The sequence below is a fragment of the Balaenoptera borealis genome (genome assembly GCF_965194805.1).
Source record: "Balaenoptera borealis genome assembly, chromosome: 2".
Taxonomy (NCBI): Eukaryota; Metazoa; Chordata; class Mammalia; order Artiodactyla; family Balaenopteridae; genus Balaenoptera; species Balaenoptera borealis.
In genome coordinates, this window is record NC_138867.1 from 56,322,366 (window position 1) to 56,343,836 (window position 21,471).

Here is a 21,471-nt window from a genome sequence, read left to right on the forward strand (position 1 = left end):
CAAGCTTTATGATGGCAGAGCTCATCATTCTCTGCTATTTTCAATATTGCCTGAGTTAGTGCTAGGCCCTCAATTAGTAACTCAGAAGTCCAGGTGGTCCTAAATCTCTCTGAACCTCTGCTCTGTTCTCTGTCCTTTCTAGGACACAGTGCTTGAGTCCCTTCATTCAACTAAACACTCCAGAAGTCTGACCTAAGTGTTACCTGAAAGCAAAACATTCTACCAGGCATCACACAGGCTGCAAAGTTGTGTAGGTATCAGTTAATGCTCTCAACAAGTTTATCATCTCTTAAGGGAGATATGGGGCAGAATCATTATTTTATACTTCAGAGAAGTATGGGATGAGTATCTGAAGAAGAGGAAGAAGAACAGAAGAGAGGAAGAAATTATTTTGCCCTGGCTAATCAGGAAGGGCATTTTGAATAAGTGGCATCTGAGATGGGTCCTAAAGGTTATAAAAGACTATTCTGGCAGAGCAAAAACTTAATGAATATTTTTTTGAATTGATGAACTACAATTCTTGGATAACTGTCTGAATAGATTTCTCCTGGAATAATTAAATTGACTTTCTATAACCACAGAAGAGAACTTGTTCAGGCTATGAAGCAAGTGCTCCTGGAAGGACAGAAAAGATGAAGTGGTTGCTTCTGTCTGAAGTCTATGGCTTTTAAATCTGAGCTGTCAGAGGACTGTGTTAGCAGAAGCTCTTATCTTTCATATACATAGATGGCTGTTTTCTGCTGCTTCCTTCCAGCTCAGGGGAAAAAGTTATTGCAACATGTCTGCTTTGGAACTTTTTAGTAAGTCTTCCACTGCCTTTGTGAAATTGAATGAAGAGATTGCATTACGCTTTTAAAAGAGTTGAAAGAATAAGTCAGAACAATAGAAGTCCAGATTAGCTTCAAGATTCATGTCAGAGATTAGTGGGAATTTAGGAACAGATGGGAGGGCCCTGAATTCCTTGGTGTTAGAATAACACAGTGCCTGTGTTGCAAATGCAAATGCCTACAGGGAGCATGGAGGTAAAAGAAGTGGGTGGGTGGATGGGCTGAATATAAAAATAGTAACAGCAGAAATGTGATGAGAAATGGCAATTCACACTTGGGCTGTAGTAAGGCAAATTCTCAGGCCCTACCCAGACCTACTGAATCAGAAACTCCAGGGTGGGACCCAGCAATCTCCAAATGGTTCTGATGGATAGTAACATCTGAGAAATACTGCAATAAGGAAAGTAAAGACAGAGGCAAACTGGTATGCTCACACCCCATGTAAAGGCCAGACATTTCTCTGCCCTATGTGATTTTTGCCTTGTAGGACATAGACCCTATGTTGCCAGCCTTTCCACTTTTGTAAACAGAGGTCACACCTCTGAATTTTTACGTGATATTTCTTGATTTTTTTACGTATAGTAATAGCCATGATTAAAAAACAAACAAACAAAGCTCTGGTGGCCAAATATAATCGCGGTCAACATTTCACCACTGAAAATTGGCTTGCGATCTCTAGCATAGCGATTAAAAGCATAGGCTCTAGAGTCAGACAGCTGTTAAATTCAAATTCCAGCTCTTCTTACTTTGTGGGTAATTGTAAAGGCAAATTGTTTAATATCCCCAAGCCTCGATTTCCTCCTGTGTGAAAGGGGCATAATAACAGTACCTGCTTCACAGGGTCCTTGTGAAGGTAGGGTGAGGTAATGCTTATTCAAGGGGCTGGCACAGTGTAAGTGCTCAATAAATGATACCATTATAATTACTCTGCTCAAGCACAGAACATGCTGGGTCTGTAGGGGAAAGGAAGGCAACTGAGATAGGGGAGTAGCGAACTCATTGATTTCTCTGGGCTGAGCTGGGTGGTCCTACACAGTGTCCAGAGTAAGTGGCAGCCTCACGCAGGGACCAGGCTGTGCTCAAGCAGGAAGGGGATGTATTTGATGGGTGTGACCCAGTAGTAGAAGATTCCCATAGTCCCACATGTCATTTTGGGCAATCTGCTCATATGTGGCCAGGACTCAGCCTGGGATGGGAGTAAGGACCCTGGCAAGTCTTAAATTTCTGGGATCCCAAAAGTAGGTTATGTCCCAAGCTTAAATGTAAGAACGGCCAGGTAGCCTGTACAGCAGCTCAGACCCACCCATGGGTCAGTACATCTGAGGGTGTCGGGGAAGGGGAAGAAGAAAAAAGATAAAAAGCGGTGTGCCCCGGAGGCTAAGCTGGCATCGAGGGCATATGCTAGGTAGAGTAGATACCAGGTCTGTGGGCAGCCACGATTACCTCCAGTCCCCACATCTGGAGGGGCTGAGGCAGCTGATATACTTCCTGTCTTAATCTAGACCAGCTCAGCTCCAAGGCATGAATGAGCCTGGAGGTGGGAGGCTTTGGAGACTCTTCCCGTGAGTGGCTAGGAAAGGTGAAGCTTGACAGATACAGATGCTGGCTTAGGCAATGGGGTATCACTCATTTTTTCAGAAGGCAAGAAATTATAGTACTAATTAAAAGGGTCAACTTTCAGTTGGTATATAGGATGCATTGGATGAGGAGTCAGGGAAAAAGGAAGACCATGGCACTTTCCTTGGCCAGTAATCTCAGCATTTGGACCACTCTCCTCTCAGTTATTATACTCAGGACAGACATCTTTAATTGATTAAAATATCCTCTCCTGCTAATATCCCTGACAAGACATCAACATCTTTTCAAAACTCTGCTCTATATAGAGTTACCATATGATCTTGCAATCCCACTCCTGGCCATATATCCGGAGAAAACTCTAATTCGAAAAGATACACGCACCCCTATGTTCATAGCAGCACTATTTACAATGACAAAGATATGGAAGCAATCTAAATGTCCATCGACAGATGAATGGATAAAGAAAATGTGGTATATATACAATAAAATATTACTCAGCCATAAAAAAGAATGAAATAATGCCATTTGCAGTGACATGGATGGATCTAAAGATTATCATATTAAGTGAAGTAAATCAGACAGAGAACGACAAATAGCATATGATATCATTTATTTGTGGAATCTAAAAATATGATACAAATGTACTTATCTACAAAACAGAAACAGACTCACAGACATAGAAAACAAACTTACTGTTACCAAAGGGGAAGCGGGGGAGGGATAAATTAGGAGCTTGGGATTAGCAGATACTCACGACTATATAAAAAATAGGTAAACAACAAGGACCTACTGCATAGCACAGGGAACTACACTCAACTATACTCAACATCTTGTAATAACCTAAATGGAAAAGAATCTGAAAAAGAATATATATATGAATAAGTGAATCACTTTGCTGTACACTTGAAACTGACACAGGATTGTAAATTAACTATACTTCAATAAAACAAAACAAAACAAAAAAACTTTGCTCTATCTAGACAGCTACTCCAACAGACAGAAATTAGCACTTAAAGTTCCTGGTTTGGGTGTCCATTGCTACAGGGTGATGACAATGGGGGTGAAAGAAAGGGGTTATTCAGAAAATGTTGTGAAATATCATCAATAGGAGTCAGTGCCTAAATTTTTGATGGGGGATGGGGGGTAAGATGGGGCCAGCATGAAGAAACCCAGGTGAAAGATCACAGTAAGTTTTCCAGTCTAAGAGTGGGCGACTGTTCGATGCTGTTAAGAAAAGGACCTTCCCTCCGAAAAACAAAAAAACACATAAACAACCAAGGAATTCAGAAAAATGAGCAGGTTGGTGGCGAAAAGATGATGAGTTCACCTTCTGAGGTCTGGCAGAATAAGGAGCTGGAGGTGTCAATGGAACAGTTTGACATGCTGGACTCTTCTCAAATCGTATCAGCTTTTAAACTTGCTGTGTGAGGCTTTGGGAAGATGTCAAGAATGTGTTGGATACTTTGTCCTTGAGAAGTTCAGGAGATAATGGAGGCGTAGGGACACCCACACATGACTAACAAGGAGTTGTATAACCAAAAGGAATCAAAGAGAAACCACACACATATTTAGAAAGGGGGATGAGTGGGGAAACGAGGCAAGTCATGGAAGCTGAGGGTGGATCTCAAATAAATTCTGAGCATGAATAGAACACTGGGGCCAGAAGATGATCCAAATTCTTCCTTAGACATGGGTAATTATTCAAAAAGGACATCTTCTTGGCCTGAGAATCCAAAAACCATCACTGATGCCATCATCATATGATATTTATTTACTAAGCATCAGCATATTCTCAGCATTATGCTAGTGGTCAAAAACGCTTTGCCCTATGAGGAACTCACAGACTTGTAGGTGAAAGATATGTACGAAGTTACTGCAATACAGCATGAGAAGTTCTGAGATACCTGTATACACAGAGAGATACAGGAGCATGTAGCATGTCTAATGCAGCCTGAGAGGAGCAGGGCAGGTGTCCTGCAGAGGATGAAGTTGGAGATGCACTGAAAGGAAACTAGAAAGATTGGGATGAGCAAATGCACACCACTATGTACCCATCCCTGTCCGTCTGCATGCCAAGTTTCCCCGGCTTTCTACGCAGCACCCAGCAGGAGCAGCAGAGAAGTGCGTAGGTGTGAAGTACGACTCAGGGTGGGCTCTTTAACGCAGCTTCTCAAGCTTGCTCTTGGAAAAAGGCCAGAGAGTTTTAAATCACCTTTTATTTATTTTGTCTTTTTTTTTTTTTTTTTTACAGCTAAACTACTGTAATTCTACTGTAATTCTTCTCTGCTGGCTGGCTTCCAGAATAAGCTGACTAAATAGACTCACCGTCTTTTGGGGCAGACACTCCAAGGCATCCTTCTTATATACTGATCTTCCCCAAAGTCTTTTCTACCAGGGAAATGAGAGGGAAGTTGATCTGAGAAAGTTGTTAAGATGAGAGGCTTTTTGGTTATTATTGTTTGTTTGTTGTATCACTGCTAGGTCTCCCATCTTTTAAAAATTAAATTTTATTTTTCTATCACTTTTATAATGCTTAATTTTGGGGAAAAAAAAAAAAAACATAACAAAGTTTACTACCTCAACCATTTTTAAGGGTATGGTTCAGCAAGGTTAAATACAATCACATTGTTGAGTAACTGATCTCCAGAAATGTTTTATCTTGCAAAACTAAAACTCAGGCTTCCCTGGTGGCGCAGTGGTTGAGAATCTGCCTGCCAATGCAGGGGACACGGGTTCGAGCCCTGGTCTGGGAAGATCCCACGTGCCGCGGAGCAACTGGGCCCGTGAGCCACAACTACTGAGCCTGCGCGTCTGGAGCCTGTGCTCCGCAACAAGAGAGGCCGCGACAGTGAGAGGTCCACGCACCACGATGAAGAGTGGCCCCCACTTGCCGCAACTAGAGAAAGCCCTCGCACAGAAACGATGACCCAACACAGCCAAAAATAAATTAATTAATTAATTAAAATAAATAAATAAATACTTTAAAAAACAAAACAAAACTAAAACTCTATACTCATTAAATAACTTTCCATTTCCTCTTCCCCCAGTCCCTGGTACCCACCATTCTACTTTTTGTTTCTATAAATTTGACTCCTTCAGATATCTCACATAAGTGGAATCATACAGTGTTTGTCTTTTTGTGAGTGGCTTATTTCACGTAGCATAATGTCTTCAAGGTTCATCCATGTGGTAGTATGTGTTATAATGTCCTTGCTTTTCAGAGCTGAATGCTATTCCACTGGATGTATACATCACATATTATTTATCCATTCACTAGCGGCTGAACATTTGGCTTGCCTTACATCTTGGCTATTGTGAACAATGCTGCTATGAACATGAATGTACAAATATCTCTTCAAGACCGTGTTTTCAATTCTTTCAGATATTTCCTGGAAGTGGGATTGCTGGATGATATGGTGATTCTATTTTTAATTTTGTGAGGAACCACCGTACTGCTTCCCATAGCAGATGGACCATTTCACATTTAGGTCTCCCACCTTTTAAGGAGGAATTTATAACCTCTGATATCAGGAGGACCCCCCAGGACTCCTGGACCCCCTTTACCTCGTGACCAGGTTAAGGCCCTATCCTTGCACCAGTCCTTTGTTGAGAAGGAGGCAGCTGTCCTCAAATATGGACAGAGAAGTTAGGACGCCATCAACAGGTGAGGCAGCAATTCTTCAGAGCGATTGGATCACAATGTGAGGCCCAAATAGAGGATGAAGTCACCCACCCAGCACCATGACCTGCTGAACTGCCAACTGACCTCTGCTTCTGCCAGAGAACAATCCATCCATGTATCTGGGAACCCTGCTTTGAGAGTATGCTTTGGCTGATGTGATACCTTTAGCATTTGATGACACCATGACCCTTGATTTCCAGGGATAAGCAATATTGTGATTTATAAGAAATATATATTTGGACATTGAGATATCCAAAATATCTTTCTCATATGTGGTTCCTGGCACACAGCTACTAAAACCCTTGGAATTTCCTAAGTGAGGAGAGCAATAAAGGTGACTTTTGTTATGTTAATGAGGTGACTTTTCAAAAGCACCTAAGGATGGAGGTTCCAGGGAAGGGCTCCACACACGATAACTTACAGCGTCTGAAATTCCTCCCCATGTGGCCCTCTGCTCAGGGAAGCTGGGGCCCTTCCATGGCTCTGAGCGGGGGATGCCCACCTAACCAGTTCTGCTTCAGTTTTGGTTCCCAAGTGCTTCTGACAGTGAGCATGTACCTGTACCAAGTGTGGTTTTCAGATTTAACTGTAGTTTTCATTGAACCTGGTTCCTGGACTGCACTGACGAAAGAGTCACCTATTCTAGTGCTGGAAGGAAAGCTATTTGTGCTGGATTTTTCAAGACATCTCACGTCAGTCTCTGGCATGGAGCCCTTCTAAGGGGAGGCTTGTGTAATTTTCATATGACTTTTGCCTGCTGATTAGACTTTAGAACTCATGCCCAATGTTTGATGCAATTCTGCTGAAATCAGCTGGGTGACTCTGAGAGTGTTGTTGTCTTTCTGAAGCTGTTTTCTCAAGTGTGTATGGAGAGTTAGACCAGATCTCAAATATTCCTTTAACCTTCAGTCATTCCACCAGAGTAGAAGAAGCTGTAGAAAATACCTGTCATGGGGAAACTGCAGAAGAACTTCTGCCCTTTCTTGCTGTAACTCCCTCCTTGCATGTACCTGCTAGACAAGCAAGAGCTGGGAGTCCCAAATGAGAACACACGCTAGAGAGCTTCAGGTGGTGGTGTCGAGCGGTCCTCCAGCGTCTGCTTGACAGTTCCTGAGGCAGGGTCTCGTGGTCGGATCGCTCATGGCTCTTCCTGATGAAATGGAGCAGGACCCTTTGGGGTCCTCCCAGGTACAAATCCTTTCCGCCCCCACCCCACCCCCACCTCCCCCGCTGTTTCTTGTTAGTAGGAAATAGGCTTCATTCAGCCTCCTTGACCTTTATGAGTTCCAAAGGGCAGATTCAAACAGTTGCTTATCAGGGAAGGGAGGAAAGGCAGAAACAAAGGAGGAGAAATCAAGACACAGTAGTGCAACATTCAAGCACGTTCCTGGTTCCTCTTCAAGGAATATACGTAACAATAGCTGAGTTCTCCTGCAGGAACTAAGGCCCCACCCAGGTGGAGGATGGTAACTTCAGGCTGAGCACAAGATTCCTGGAACACCGCCCTGTTACCTCACCACCAACCAATCAGAAGAAAGTTTGTACACAGTGGAAGATAATAAAGACTCTGATCCCCTCCGCAAAGGATTCTCCCTTTAAAAACTTTCATGGTTGGGGCTTCCCTGGTGGCGCAGTGGTTGAGAGTCTGCCTGCCAATTCAGGGGACACGGGTTCGAGCCCTGGTCTGGGAAGATCCCACATGCCGCGGAGCAACTAGGCCCGTGAGCCACAACTACTGAGCCTGCGCGTCTGGAGCCTGTGCTCCTCAACAACAGAGGCCGCGACAGTGAGACGCCCGCGCACCGCGATGAAGAGTGGCCCCCGCTCGCCGCAACTAGAGAAAGCCCTCGCACAGAAACGAAGACCCAACACAGCCAAAGATAAATATAAATAATTAATTAATTAAAAAAAAAAAACAACTTTCATGGTTGAGAATCTTCAGAGTTGGATCTTGGACATGAGTCCGCCGTCTCCCCAGGTTGCCAGCCTCCTGAATAAAGCAACATTTCTGTTCCTACCAACACTTGTCTTTGGAGTGTTGGCTTTGGAACAGCGAGCAGCCAAACCTGAGTTCGGTCACTTAGAAAAAGTCTTCTTGACGTTAATCTTGACTTGCCTCCCTGTACCTTTCACCTATTAATTCAAATCCTTGCCACTAGGATTATATAGAACAAAGCTACTGGCACAATTTGCGTCTTGGTGCGGTGAGTGTTTTGGTGAGGTGCCTGTGTGTGTGCACATATTAACACCTTCATATTGGGTCCCTAGAGTTGTGTGTGGTCCATCGTGGGGTGGGTCTTGATGCCCTGGTATGCCTTATGATACCAGAAAGACCAGTACTCTGAGTTAGGCTGATGTAATTTAGTGAACTATAATTTATGGAAACAATTTACAGGTTAAATGGGGGAATAAAGAAGATGGTTAATAAAGGCAAATTGTCCACTGACACATTCCTCTTGTTAAATTGACTTGTAATCAACAGTGCATTTATTGCAAAAGTCCATTTCCTTTACTGAAGAAAATATTTCCCTCAACTTACTTTCTCTCTTCTCTCTTTCCCCATGTCTCTCTTCCTGTTTCCAGATCAGGCGTAGGCTCAAAGCTAGTCTTGGTTCTACTACCAAGTAGTTTTGTGACCCTACACTAGTTTCTGAACCTCTCTACTCCTTGGTGTTTCTATCTGTGAAGGCAGACTAATGCCTCCCCAGCAATGTCCGCACCCTAAATCCTGGGAACTGTGACTATGTTAGGTTACGTGGTGAAGGAAAGTTAAGTTTGCAGATGGAACTAAGGTTGTTAATCAGTTGACCTTGAGATGGGAAGATTATCCTGGATTGTCCATACAGGCTCAATGTAATCACATAGGAAGAGGAAGGCAGAGAAGGTCAGAGTGACATGATGTGATAAAAACTCAACCCAGCCTTTGCTGGCTTTGAAGATGGAGGAAGGGAGCCAGGAGCCAAGAAATGTGAGTGGCCTTTAGAAGCTGGAACGGCAAAAAACCCCGATTCTTCATTACAGCCTCCAGAAAAGATTACAGTCCTTCTGACACCATGATTTTAGGCCAGTGAAACCGCTGTCAGACTCCTACAGAACTATAAGATAATAAATTTGTGTACTATTAAGCCACTAGGTTTGTGGTAATTTGCTACAGCAGCAATAGAAAACTAATACACTATCTATAAAATCCAGTTAATAATGGTATTTGTCTTAAAATGATTACTGAGAAAAAAATGAAAAAACAAAACACTTGCTGCCTGATACGTATCGAGTACTCAGTGTACAGATGCTATTATTTTTAATCCTCCTCCCAACTTGCCCCCTTCTTCTTCCAAAGCCCACGGTCATGGTACATTCACTGGTGGCTCCACTGCGCCTATGAATGGGCCTGCCAGCAGCAACTCTCCCAGAGGCCAGTTGACAGCAGGAGAAATCACAACACTTTCAAATCCATTTGACCAGGGCTGAATGTCTGCCAGAATTCTAAAGGAATTTTCATTTTTACATTAAAGTGACAGATCTTTATGACTGTGGGAGCAGCTGCTGGCCAAAGAGCCACCTTTGCTTCTTCTACATAGTCATTCCTATTTTATTTTACTTTATATGTTATAAGAAGAAGCCATGGATATCTCAGCTTTAAAGCAATGCCCTGTCTGTAAGCTTTTAAATCCTTACTTGGGGAGAACAACAGCTCATATCATGGACGAATTCAACAAAAAGAGACAGTATTTCCGGTTAGGTGGAGAATAGATCCAACAGTTTCTGGGAAACTTCTCTCTTGGCTCTTTGCCTAACCACCAGACTCTCCACTGCCCCCACTTTTACAGTCACCCCAATATTCCAAGAAATTGCCCAATTCTTTCAAAACCTTAAATCAAAGTCTGGCTCCATATGTCTTAGGTATAGGCAACAAAACTCCTTAGAGGACAACTTGTCTCCCATGGGTTATGCAAAAAAATGTTAATGTAACATTTATGGTGGAGACTTTACATGCATAAAAGTCAGAAAAGCTTTATTTATGGCCTGCACAGCTGCTGTAAGGTACTTGCCTCCTTCCGATTGCTTGGGGATTATCATACAGGCCGTTAACCTTAATGCTATGTTAGCCCTTATTTGGACTCTTCTCATCCCAGTTCTATCTCGCCATTTGCATTTGTTGTCTTTGGCAGAGAAAAGAAAAAGAAAGAGAGAACCATTGTTGATTGCACATTCAAATAAAAACAGCGCTCACACACACTGGGGTGTGGTGGCAGAGGCATATAAAGAAGTCTGGTTTGGTGATGGGTCCTGGGTAGCCAGGGGAGGTCTGCTGCCTGATCTGAATAGGGGTTTTCCTTCTTTCTTCTTTTTTTTTTTTTTGGATGGGTCAAATGTTTCAATTCCTTTCATGCTGTTGGTACATGCACGTGCTTGTTCATGCAAGATCAGCATTTCAAAGAATGGTATGATTTTCCTATTTTATTTCTCTTTTTTTCAATAAGGAGAAGCAATGAAAAAGTCTCTTGAGATCATTTGATTCTTCTCCCCCACCAGCAGCCTACTTAGAGCGCTGTGAGCATCATAGGGACTCGTCATCTCTAGACCCAGGCAGGCCACCCTTTATCTGCTTACCCTGCTCCACAGAGCCCCACAGAGACGGTGGGACAGAGCCAACTAGGATGAACAAGGGAAGCAGATAGCAAAAGTGAGGAAAGGTTTTGGAAGTGAGCCATACCTGGAAGGAATATGGGAATGGAACCTAATTGTATGGAAAAGAGAAGGGCTTTGTGAAGAGGGCCTAATTATAGAGTGGAGGGTGAAGAGAGCATTCAGTGTGCATTGTCTGAATGACAGAGCTCACCCATGCCCTCCTCCAGAGGACCTAGTCGGGAGTAGAAGACTCAAGCAGCAGGAGGATGGATGGAGTTGAGACATAAAGAATCTTCTGACCATAAGGATGGAAAGGGATGGTTTTATTTCTTTTTCCAGATAACTCATCTATATTTTAGATGGGCAACTTTCTTTCTGTCCTGTCACAATGCACTTCAAACTAGATAGGAGGAATGAATTAGGATCTCTCAAGAACTCTTCCAAACTTTTTAGCCAGAAGCCTGAATTCCATATGAAGTTCCATCTTTAATAATATTTATGTATTTTTTTTTAACTGAAGGAAAATTAAGACATTTTATCAACACAGCATGCTGGAAGAGTTTATTACCTTCATTTTTGAAAAAAGGGAAACTGACGCCTAAAAAGCATTAGTATTCTTTTCTTTTCCTTCCCATATAAACAGAATAAGACCATTTTTCTTTTTCCCAAGGTTTTCTAGGCATACGATTTCCTATCATTGACTCTGGATTTGGCCTCTGAATGTGGAGAAAACATAAAATACAACTTATGTTTTAAAATTGCCTTGCCTGCATCTTTCTTGATTATACTCACCTCTATTTACTTTCACTAGGAATGATTAATATTCCGGGCAGTCTTACAGATAACAATTTTCTCTTTACCAAGGTGAACCGCAATACCTGAGTGACACAATATTGTTTATTTCAATCATGTTACTGACTACGGAGGGATGCAGGATGGAGGGATCTGAGATGAATTCTGAGATGGTGGAAAGGCTGGTAAAAGTTGGAGTGGTCAGAAAAATGCTGTACTTATTGTAAGATTATGGAAAGGGTTTGTTGGAAAAAGTGGCTGCACTTATAGTCAAGGCTTCAACATCAGGGCTTCAAAATCAAGTCCCATTTACTTATTAAGTCACTATTGTTTATCTTCAGAAGGAAACCAATATAGCTGCTATCAGAAAGCTCAGCCTGCGAAACAACTGGAGGGCAAAACAAGACAGGATTCCATCCTCCCTCCTTCTCTGCACTCCAACTGCAGTGTTACAACACTATAGATTTGCCCCCCTGCCAAGAAAATTGGAATGCAGTGGCCCTTTGCTTCCAAAATAAATAGTTTAGTATCCCAGCATTTCCCATCTTTTCCAGGTTCATTCCAGGAGCTTGGTTTTAAACAAGATTAAACATGCACACAGCTGAAATCAAACTGGGTCCTATGGAAATGTTGAAAGAGTGGACTTAAATCTCAGCTCCTCAAGACAGTCTAGATTCATCCCACAGCAAATGTTCCTCGCAGCTGCTGCTCTTCTGGTAAACAGAAGAGAGAAGAAAAAAAAATAAGTTATTTTCTGCCTGTTGAAACTATCCCAAACTTAGGTAGTATAGTCGTCATGTAGCATAAATTTATTTTATTTTATTTTTTTATTTTATTTTTAGTTTTAGTCGACCAGAACTGCTGCCTGTTGGAGAACTCCATGTTCTAAATGAAGAGAAAAATAATTTCACTTATTAAAAACTTGATTTTGTTTCTTCTTGGACATCTCTACAGCAGATTTAAGACTGGATTCAGTGTCTTTCCCAAATCTGAACTCACCATTTACTAAGGTTCTCTGTATTGTTGGCAACTGTGATACAGGAGAACCATTTTTATATCTAGCAAGAGCTCTTTGTCTTATCTTTTAAGGATAAGATTGATTTAGGATAGAAGAGAACCAGGCAATGTACATTTGAGAAATTATCATTACCCTCCAAGTCCTGGGTATCTAAGCCCATGGACGATAACTGATGATCTGATCTCAACTTAAAACACACAGACACATCAGGTGGAAGACACCTCGGAGACTGGCTACCTCTAGCCTCTTCATTTATTACAAATGAGGAAGCTGAATCCTAGAGGGGACATCGTGTCCTTCCAGCATCTTCCTAGGGGGAAGTCACTTTGGCTTCCTTCCTTGTGACTTAAATAAATCAAGAAATCCTGCAAAGAGCCATGCCCAGGTAAGAATTCCATGAATACCATGGCTGCCTGGTATTTATGGCCACACTGGGCACCAAGCCATACAGAGGGTGTCTGGATGGGTGGTCTGAATTGTTGAATTCAGCTAAGTGGTCAGAATAGGAGGATCTTGGCCCAGATTGCCTCAGGAAGGTGACATAGACTCAAAATCAGAATTCCCTGCTCCCTCATGGACTATTTTTAAGGGCCAATGATTTAGAAAGGAGCACAGATTGAGAAGTGCTCCCATTTTAAGATGTTCCCAGGTATTGGTGGTGGTTTATTCCTGATATGCAAACCCTGGGTTCTAGATGAATCTCCTAAGCAAAGAAATCTAGTTTGCTTGTGTGTGTGAACCACTCTCTTTCTCTGCCACTGGTTACATCTATCGTTACTGTGTCACCTGGGATTCAAGCTCAGTTAGGGTCCAGGCTGACCGATGAGGAGTGGAGGAAGTAGTCAAGAGATAGTCCTGGCTGATTTGGGGTTAACAGCTACACACTGCTATGTACAAAACAGATAACCAACAAGGACCTGCTGGATAGCCCAGGGAACTATATTCAATATCTTGTAATAACCTATAATGGAAACAAAACTGAAAAAGAATATATATATATATATGTATATGTTCAGTTTCATATATATAAATGAATCACTTTGCTGTACACCTGAAATATTGCAAATCAACTCTACATCAATATAAATAAATTAATAAATAGGAATCGAGAGAGAGAGAGAGAGAGAGAGAGAGAGAGAGAGAGAGAGGGATAGTCCTGGCCAAGATGGAAGAAAGCCAGAAGGCAGTGAGTGGGGTCTGATTTGGCCTTGCTACTCAAAGTGTCCCCTACAGACTAGCAGCATCAGCCTCTTCTGGGAGCTTGTTAGAAGAGCAGAATCTGCAGGGTCACAAGATCTTCACGTGATGCTCATATGCATTAAGCTTTGAGGCAGTGCCTGGTCCTACTCCCAGAGATTCTGATTGAATTGGTCGAGTTTGTGGCCTGGGCATGGAGAATTTGACAGGCTCCCCCAGGTGATTCTAAAGGGCAGCCACAGCTGACAACCACTGCCCTAGAGGGCTGGGCTGTGGCCACATGCCCTGGACAAGAAGAGGGCACTGGGCAAGTGCTCTTGATCCAAGGAAATTCAGCTTATTTTTGCTGTTGTTACCTTTCCAGGCAGAAATCTCCACGGCAGTTTAGAGAAAGGACTTTTTAAGAAGAAAATAATGGGGAGAAGGCAAACCTAAAGACAGTTGGGGAAAGAGGAAGGAAAGATGGCTAGAGCATAATAATTGGGATGACATGAATTAATGTAAGCAAATCACTTAGAACAGCAGCTTAAACATAATCAGGGCTTTAGAAATGCGTGTTATTGTTACTTCTATTGTTATTCATAGAGAATGTGGACTTGAATAAAGAGGATACTACAATAGCTACTTTTCATTTTAGTATCTCCTAAGTGCCCAGACTTTCATATTCATTATCTCATGTAATCCTCATAACGACACTTTCAAGAAGGTATTATTACCCCATTTGGCAGGTGAAGAAGCTGAGGCTTAGGGAGATGTCTTAGTCTGCTTGGCTGATGTAACAAAATACTATAGACCAGGTGGCTTAAACAAACAATACTATTTCTCACAGTATTGAAGGCTGGAAAGTCCAAGATCAAGGTTCCTGCTGAGAGCCCTCTTTCTGGTTTGCAGACAGCAGCATTCTTGCTGTGTCCTCCCATGGTGCAGAGAGAGAGGACGCTGGGTTTTTCCTTCTTCTTGTAAGGGCACTAATCCCATCACGGGAGTCCCACCCTCATGAGTTCAAACCCAGATATACTTGACCCTAAAGCACCACTCCATTTCAACCAGGATGAGGATTATCATTGTATGCTCTGGGAATGTAGAGGATGGAGGTAGGTGAGTAGAGGCTGAGAAAACTGGGAGGAGAAACAGAGATGATCTTGATAAATTCCAAATGTTATCAATTTACTAGGCCCTGCCTCCTCTCAATTCCCAGACCCTCACTCAGCCTGCTGTCCAAAGAGCAGTTATGAGTTTTTGCCTTTGGAATAATGCAAAACTTGGTCATTCTAGGGAAGCTCATCTCCATATTCAAGAGAGACATCTTGACCCTAGCTTAGCACACCTGGGCTGGGTTCCAGCTAACGAACCTCCCCAGCCAATTACAAAGGAGGGTTGAAAGGCTAAGAATTAGAAAGGCGTGAGTGCCAAGCCCAACACATTTTATTACTGAACTGTTAGAATTAGAAGAGGGCGTCTATCAGATTGGCTAAGAAAACACTAGCAACCACTTGGACCGTGGAATTGCAAAAGGATTTGCAGTAACAGAGTCTGATAAGATGTAGCCAGTGTGGATTTGTGTGGGCAGGCCTAGCTTGAAAGAACTCGTTGGGTTTGTTTTCGTTTTATTTTTTTAAAAGGAATTACTGTTATAGGAGACAAAAGAAAAAAGAAAGTCTAGGATTCTATTTACCTAAAATTTCAAAAAGCATTTGATAAGGTTGCACTTTAAAGCTAATTGCCCCAGGTGAGAAATCATGGTAGGGGGTAAAACAGCTCACCATGAAGACAAGATGCTGCCCAAACAGGAAACCAAAAACGAGTAATAAAAGGTAATATATCTAGCTGGAAAGGGGTTACTTGTGGGGCTGGTTTGATCTTTTCTCATTTACACGACTTAATCAGGAGACAAAGACTCTGGTGGCTTTTCATTATTTTTGGGGGGGTGGAAAAGAAATTGAACAAGGATATTGACTGCCTGCCACCATCAAAATCTACCCTCAAGTCCTCTTCTCCCCAATTCTTCCTCCAATAACAATTTATGGGATGCTTCTGCAGCGTCCGGCACTGTCGTAGGCCCTTGGGATAATCAGTGAACCAAAAAGACAGAAATCCCTGCCCTCCTGGAGTTTGCAGTTGTAGTGAACAGACACTAAACTGTATACACAGTGCTGTTCAGTTTGGGCTTAAACACCTATGTCATAAATGTAACTGAATTCCAGGAATGTTGCCATGGTTCGGCTCAGAAGAATCAAAAGGAAATGATTGGAAAAATTGAATGATTTGTTAGAATTGTCACATATCCCACCAGAGGCTACATGGTAAGACTTATGGAATCCTTTCATTTCCAGGTTAGGATTAAGCAGTACTTAAAAGTATTCAGTTCTTGATGGAAGTGTATTCATGCACCTTTTCCCCAGCACAACTTGGAGGTCCTTGAGGGCAAGAATCATGGTACCTCTTCTGTTTCCCATATCTCTGTCTGGCTCATGGGAAACAATGAATTCTCAACCCTGCAAATGTCAATGACTTTTAACTTCATTACCAGTTTTCATAAAGTAGAGAAGGAGACCACAGAAACAGTTACAGTAGCATCTCTAAGCCCAGGAAAGATTATTAGTGTTAAGACTACGGCAAACAGTTCTCCATCTCCACAGAGGCCAGGAAAAAAAAAAAAGCAGAGGAAGTGAAAGTTGCTTAGTGCCAGAACAGGTTGATAAAGACATCAGTAGAACATTTTTCCTCTAGGGATGCTTAAAATGGAAAGGATTCCCATGGGCCTAATAAGATTTGGGGATGGAAATTTCTAAAAACAGACAGTGGTAATAATTGTTTATGTCAATTCTAACTTGTGATAACAACCTAAAAAGCACGAGGCTAGCACTGGGGAGTTGAGTTCACAGCAGGACATTTAAGGATTGAGTCTCCCGAAAAGGATCCTTGTCGGTGGGGAAGACACAAGGTCTCTCTGGGAGTTAGAGCCTTGGCATGTTATAAACCCAATGCTTGAGCCAGACTATTCAGCGGATTGAGTGAGCTTTGATCAAGTATGGTGACTCTGAAGCCTTAACTGGCCAACACAGGATAGCAACGATAATGGGAGACTAAAGCTATCCTCAAGGTACGTCCTAGAAGAAGTCTTCACCTTGGAAGACAAATGTTCAAAAGAATGTGGTTGTGATCCACCATTGTTCTAGCAAAGTAGCCAACAACCACGGCTTGTCAGCTTAAAGCAACAAGATGAGTGTACCCGAGGACAGGGAGGGTTTCCATCCATTGTTTTTGTGGGTTGTGATGGCAGAAGACACGCAAGACTTCAAATGATGCTGCTGAGCCAAAGTAGAGCTCCTGTGTACCAAGGCATGGTGGTCAAGTGTTGGCTTTCCCCTCTCCTCTCACCCCTGCTGTCCTCCTTGTCCTGCTAAACACATACACACACCCAGATGAACAGCTGAGTCCTTGAGAATCTGATATTTCTTTGTTCAGTACATTTAGGCAGGTTTCCTGATCACTTATGACTTCCTGATATCCATTTGTATCACACTTCAAAACAGCAAGTCTGCCCAAAATGATCTTGTCTTTGAAACTGTCAGGTTTATGTTAGGCCTTGTAATTTTCTTGTGGCTACTTTTGAAGACTGCAAACTTCCTACAACAGGGTGTGTAATCCAAAAGAAATCTGCTATGAGAAGCGCATTACAGTTTTGACTGATGACCTTGCTTAGATTCCAAGTGTAGAGATACTTCTAAAATTCTCTCTTCTGAGTGTTTCATGTGTCATATCTTTTGCATCATCAGAGGAGGGAATTGGAGCCCAAGTCTTTTAGAACTCAATAGCCGGTGTTCTTTCTTCTATATCACAGTGCTTTCAAAATTAGCAACATTCTCCTGACATTCCTTGCTAAATTAGAGTGCATTTCTTAGTCACTTCTTTCTGAGCCTAACTTTCTCCTTCTCTTACAATTTTTATTTTTCCAATCGCATATTGGCAAGTCACCTCTGCCCTCAAGCTCCAGGTCCTAGAATCCCATGGATTTGGCTTCCAAAGGACCTTCCTTGTGCTGTTCTTCCAGACCAGGAACAAACATTGCTCTGGACCTCTCTGTTAGTAAAATCATGGGCTGCCTGGGTTGGTGAGGCCCTCAGAGATCACCATGTTAAATGCCCACATTTTACAGGGGTAGAAATTAAGTGCAAGGGAGCCCTCAGTTATACTGGGCATCTGACTCACAACCTACGTCCTTTCTACCTCACCAGGCCATCCTTAACAAGCCCAGCTTCAACTCAAAATTGTCCAGAGCACTTTCTCTGTGCTCCCTATTCTCTGCTGATTATGACAGAAGTACTCAGAAAAATTCTAACTGGTGCACTTTCCCAGCAATAGATTGTCATTCTGAGGTGACAGTGTCTCAACCCAGTAAACTATGTTATTTTACAGATGAATGTTGTGATATGAAATGAATGGTGGGAATTCTGGGTCCTGAGGCAGACGGGAGAGAGACTATGGGTTGAGTCGTTCTGTCGGACCCTTGCATCACACCTTCAGAACTTGTGGACGGTTGAGAGAGGCTCCCTAAACCAAAGGTTCCCATGCTGTTTCTTTCTAAGTGTAGATAAAGCATGATGTCCTGAGAAAGGGCAGTGAGCCAAGGAACCCCAGCTTCTCCTTTGCCACAGATTTTCTGTGAATTTTAGTCACATTTCAATCTCTCTGGGACTAGTTTCCTGGACTAGTTAATCCTAGGGACTCCCCCAGTTTTAAAATGTTACATTTTATGATGATAGTAGAGTAACCTCTAGGCTAGGATTTGCAAACTCAAATATCTAGTGGGCCAGGGAGTTAACATAAGGAAGTAGGATGTTTGTATATCAAGCATTTTATTTACTATTAAACGTGTAGGGCAGCTCTTCTTCCCTATACAATAGACTATGCTGGTCCAGTGTTGCTAGAGCCTCTGACTTTTATCAAGAAAAGCCCCAGGGACTTCCCTGGTGGTCCAGTGGGTAAGACTCCACGGTCCAAATGCAGGGGGCCCGGGTTTGATCCCTGGTTGGGAAACTAGATCCCGCATGCATGCCGATTCCCACATGCCGCAACTAAGACCCTGCGCAACCGAATTAAATAAGTAAATAAATATTTAAAAAAAGAAAAGCCCCAAATCCAAACTTACATATGGAAGTCTTGATTTTTAATGTTGGGAATTCAAAATTTCACAACAAAAGAACCTGTGGGGACAGAAAACATCTCGCAGCCTCAGGCTGTGAGCAGCCCTGATTGGCCACTGGGTAACTAGGGCAGTCTGGAGTCCTATGTCCGAGGGATGCTGACGGGTACTTGGAAGTGTTATAAAGAAAGTTCCTTGCACCTTGGAAGTACATTTCTGTGCAGGAACAAAGAATTACTAGGCCACGATTTCTCCCGCAGGGGCTGGGCACCGGTGGGAGGGCTCAGAGATCTGGAATTCCCTACCTGGGTGGTCCAAAGAGCTCAGACCGGTTGGGCTCTGCTGCATGCCCCAAGGCTCTGAGCGTTCACAGTTCAAGGAGCGCCTATTGTTAGATTACCGCTCTGCTCAGAGGAATGTGAAAGTGCCTAGAGGTTATCACTTTACAACCCAGAGAAAGGAAGAGGACGCCATTCCCTCACTGCTTTCTGGGGGAGAAGCTGGCCACAGCCCCACCGTGAAACCTGGGCACAGAGAGAAGGCTGTTTAGAGAGGCAGAAAAACGTCGATGGAGTGGGGCCCACAGACGATTAAGGCACCGAGGACCAAGCTCGATAATAATAATGATACTAATCCCAAATACTATGCATTGACCTCTGGCTCTGAGTGAGAAGCACTTTATAAGCAAGATCGCACTTAATTCCTATAGCAACGCGACAAAGACTAAGTCAGTTGCCCAAAGTCACCCAGGAAGTGGGAGAGCCCAGATGCAAAATCAAGCTCAGGCAAAATTTCTGAGCTGGCTATTAACTTGCAGAATAAAAACACTGCTTAGAGGGTTCAGGGGAAATTCAATATGGTTTGCTGTCCCTTAATCTGTTTGCCCTGACCCTCCTGGAACTGTTATAACTGGTTTTGATTTTCTGGGTGTCACCAACTTCTCCTTGATTTTATCAGAAGTTGGCTTTTCTCCCTGCGATTTTGTCTTATTTTATCCAAATCCTTTTCTCTGCAAACATTTTTAAAGGAACAGAATGTTCGTAAATAGTTTTTTATCTTGTCCAAATCCAATAAAAGCTCAGGTAAAGAGCTGGTGGCCAGTGTAGTTTTGAGAGACAGTGACGGGTCATGTAGAGTGGCTGGTCTGTCAGTGAGGAGAGCAAGCTGCGTGTTTCCATGAGAAAATTCATGTTTCTTTTTTCCACAGAGGAGACCCCAATAGCTTCAACTTTCTCCCTGGTCAAGCTGAGGCTGCTCTCTTCCTAAAGCTCCCCCATTTCTCTTTGTCCCTAGAAAGTAGACTTTAATGAAACTTTTCAAAAGCCAACTTGCTTGCCTGTCTCCCCAGACCTACAAGGAGGCATCTTCTTATGTGTGTAGCTCATCACATGATTCCAATCATAATGAAAGAGCCATGGACCAGAGAATGACCTGATTTTTCTGAAAAGCTTTTGCTGATACAGTAACTGATTTTATTTTCCTATTAACAATGAAATTGGAAAGCTGTTTTTAGCAGCTTGCTGCATGGATGACCATCACCTCGGTCCCAATCAACAGCCATATTTTTCAGAGGAAACAGTACCAGCGAGGACTGCAAATGAACCCAGTGGACAGGCCTGGCACCTCACGGCATATTACATTATTTGACATTGTTGAGGTCTCCACTCCCTGCCATGAAATCAATCTTTCTCTTAATCAGAAAAGGCATAAAGGGTCACAAGTTCCATTTGAGACAACGGTTAAGGGGGCAAAGGAGGAAAAGGGCCCGATGATTTATCTTTATGTGCATTTATTTGATGGACATTTCCATGCATCTTGCTATTATCAATCCACAAAGCAGACAGAGGGAGGGAGGATTTAAAAGGGAAGAAGGGGATGAGGTGACGAGGGACTCACCTGGGAGAGACAGCTTAGCCACAGAGGGCAGTGAAATAACATGGTGAATTCAGGAATCAATCCCACAGTTAATCTCCAGTGTTTTGGCTTTGATTGCTTAAATATGGACCCTGGAATCTTAGAACTTATCCACAATCCGGGCACCTTCATCTTGAGTTTGGATGGGTGTGTGCTAAGAGCCCTTGACTTGGCTGATTCATTAGAAGGAACATTGTCACCATAGTCAATGCGGCAAAAGCAGTTCAGGTGCTTAGTGACCACTTAGGGTGGGTCTAGGCCCTGCTTGCACTAGAGTTGAGAGGAGGAGAAGTTATAAAAGCATTATATCTGATCCCTGCTCACAAGTTTATACTCAGGGAAGAAATAATGACACAAGAAGCATCCAGAGGAGGCCTGAGGATATGGACCAAAGAATATTATTTAAACAGAAAATGCCGCCAGTAGAGGAAGAAGAATGAGATGGGTGTGGGCCCGAGTAGCTTTACAGCATTATTGGCTCAAGAACTTAATGTTTAGTGAAAAGTTCCTAATTCCAGTTATCTTGCCTATTTCCCCCAGCCTATGATGGGCCATTATAGTACATGTGGAAGGAGCTTAAAATGGAAGAGGCTATAAAAATAAAATATTTTTAATTTTTCTATTGTGAACTAAAAAGCCAGCAGTTAGTTACTGACCTGTTGCTGCTTGTATTCTCACTGGGTATTTG

The 21,471-nt window shown here is 42.7% G+C and overlaps 1 long non-coding RNA gene across 1 annotated transcript in view; it reads right to left on the reverse strand.

Annotated features, from left to right (window-relative positions):
- LOC309619413 overlaps positions 1 to 21,471 on the reverse strand; it is an 80,129-nt gene that overhangs the window by 43,809 nt on the left and 14,849 nt on the right. Inside the window, exon 3 of the long non-coding RNA XR_014238936.1 lies at positions 1 to 21,439. This exon is cut by the window's left edge and continues 12,553 nt beyond it. This is a non-coding gene — a long non-coding RNA (uncharacterized lncRNA). The remainder of the gene's footprint in view (positions 21,440 to 21,471) is intronic.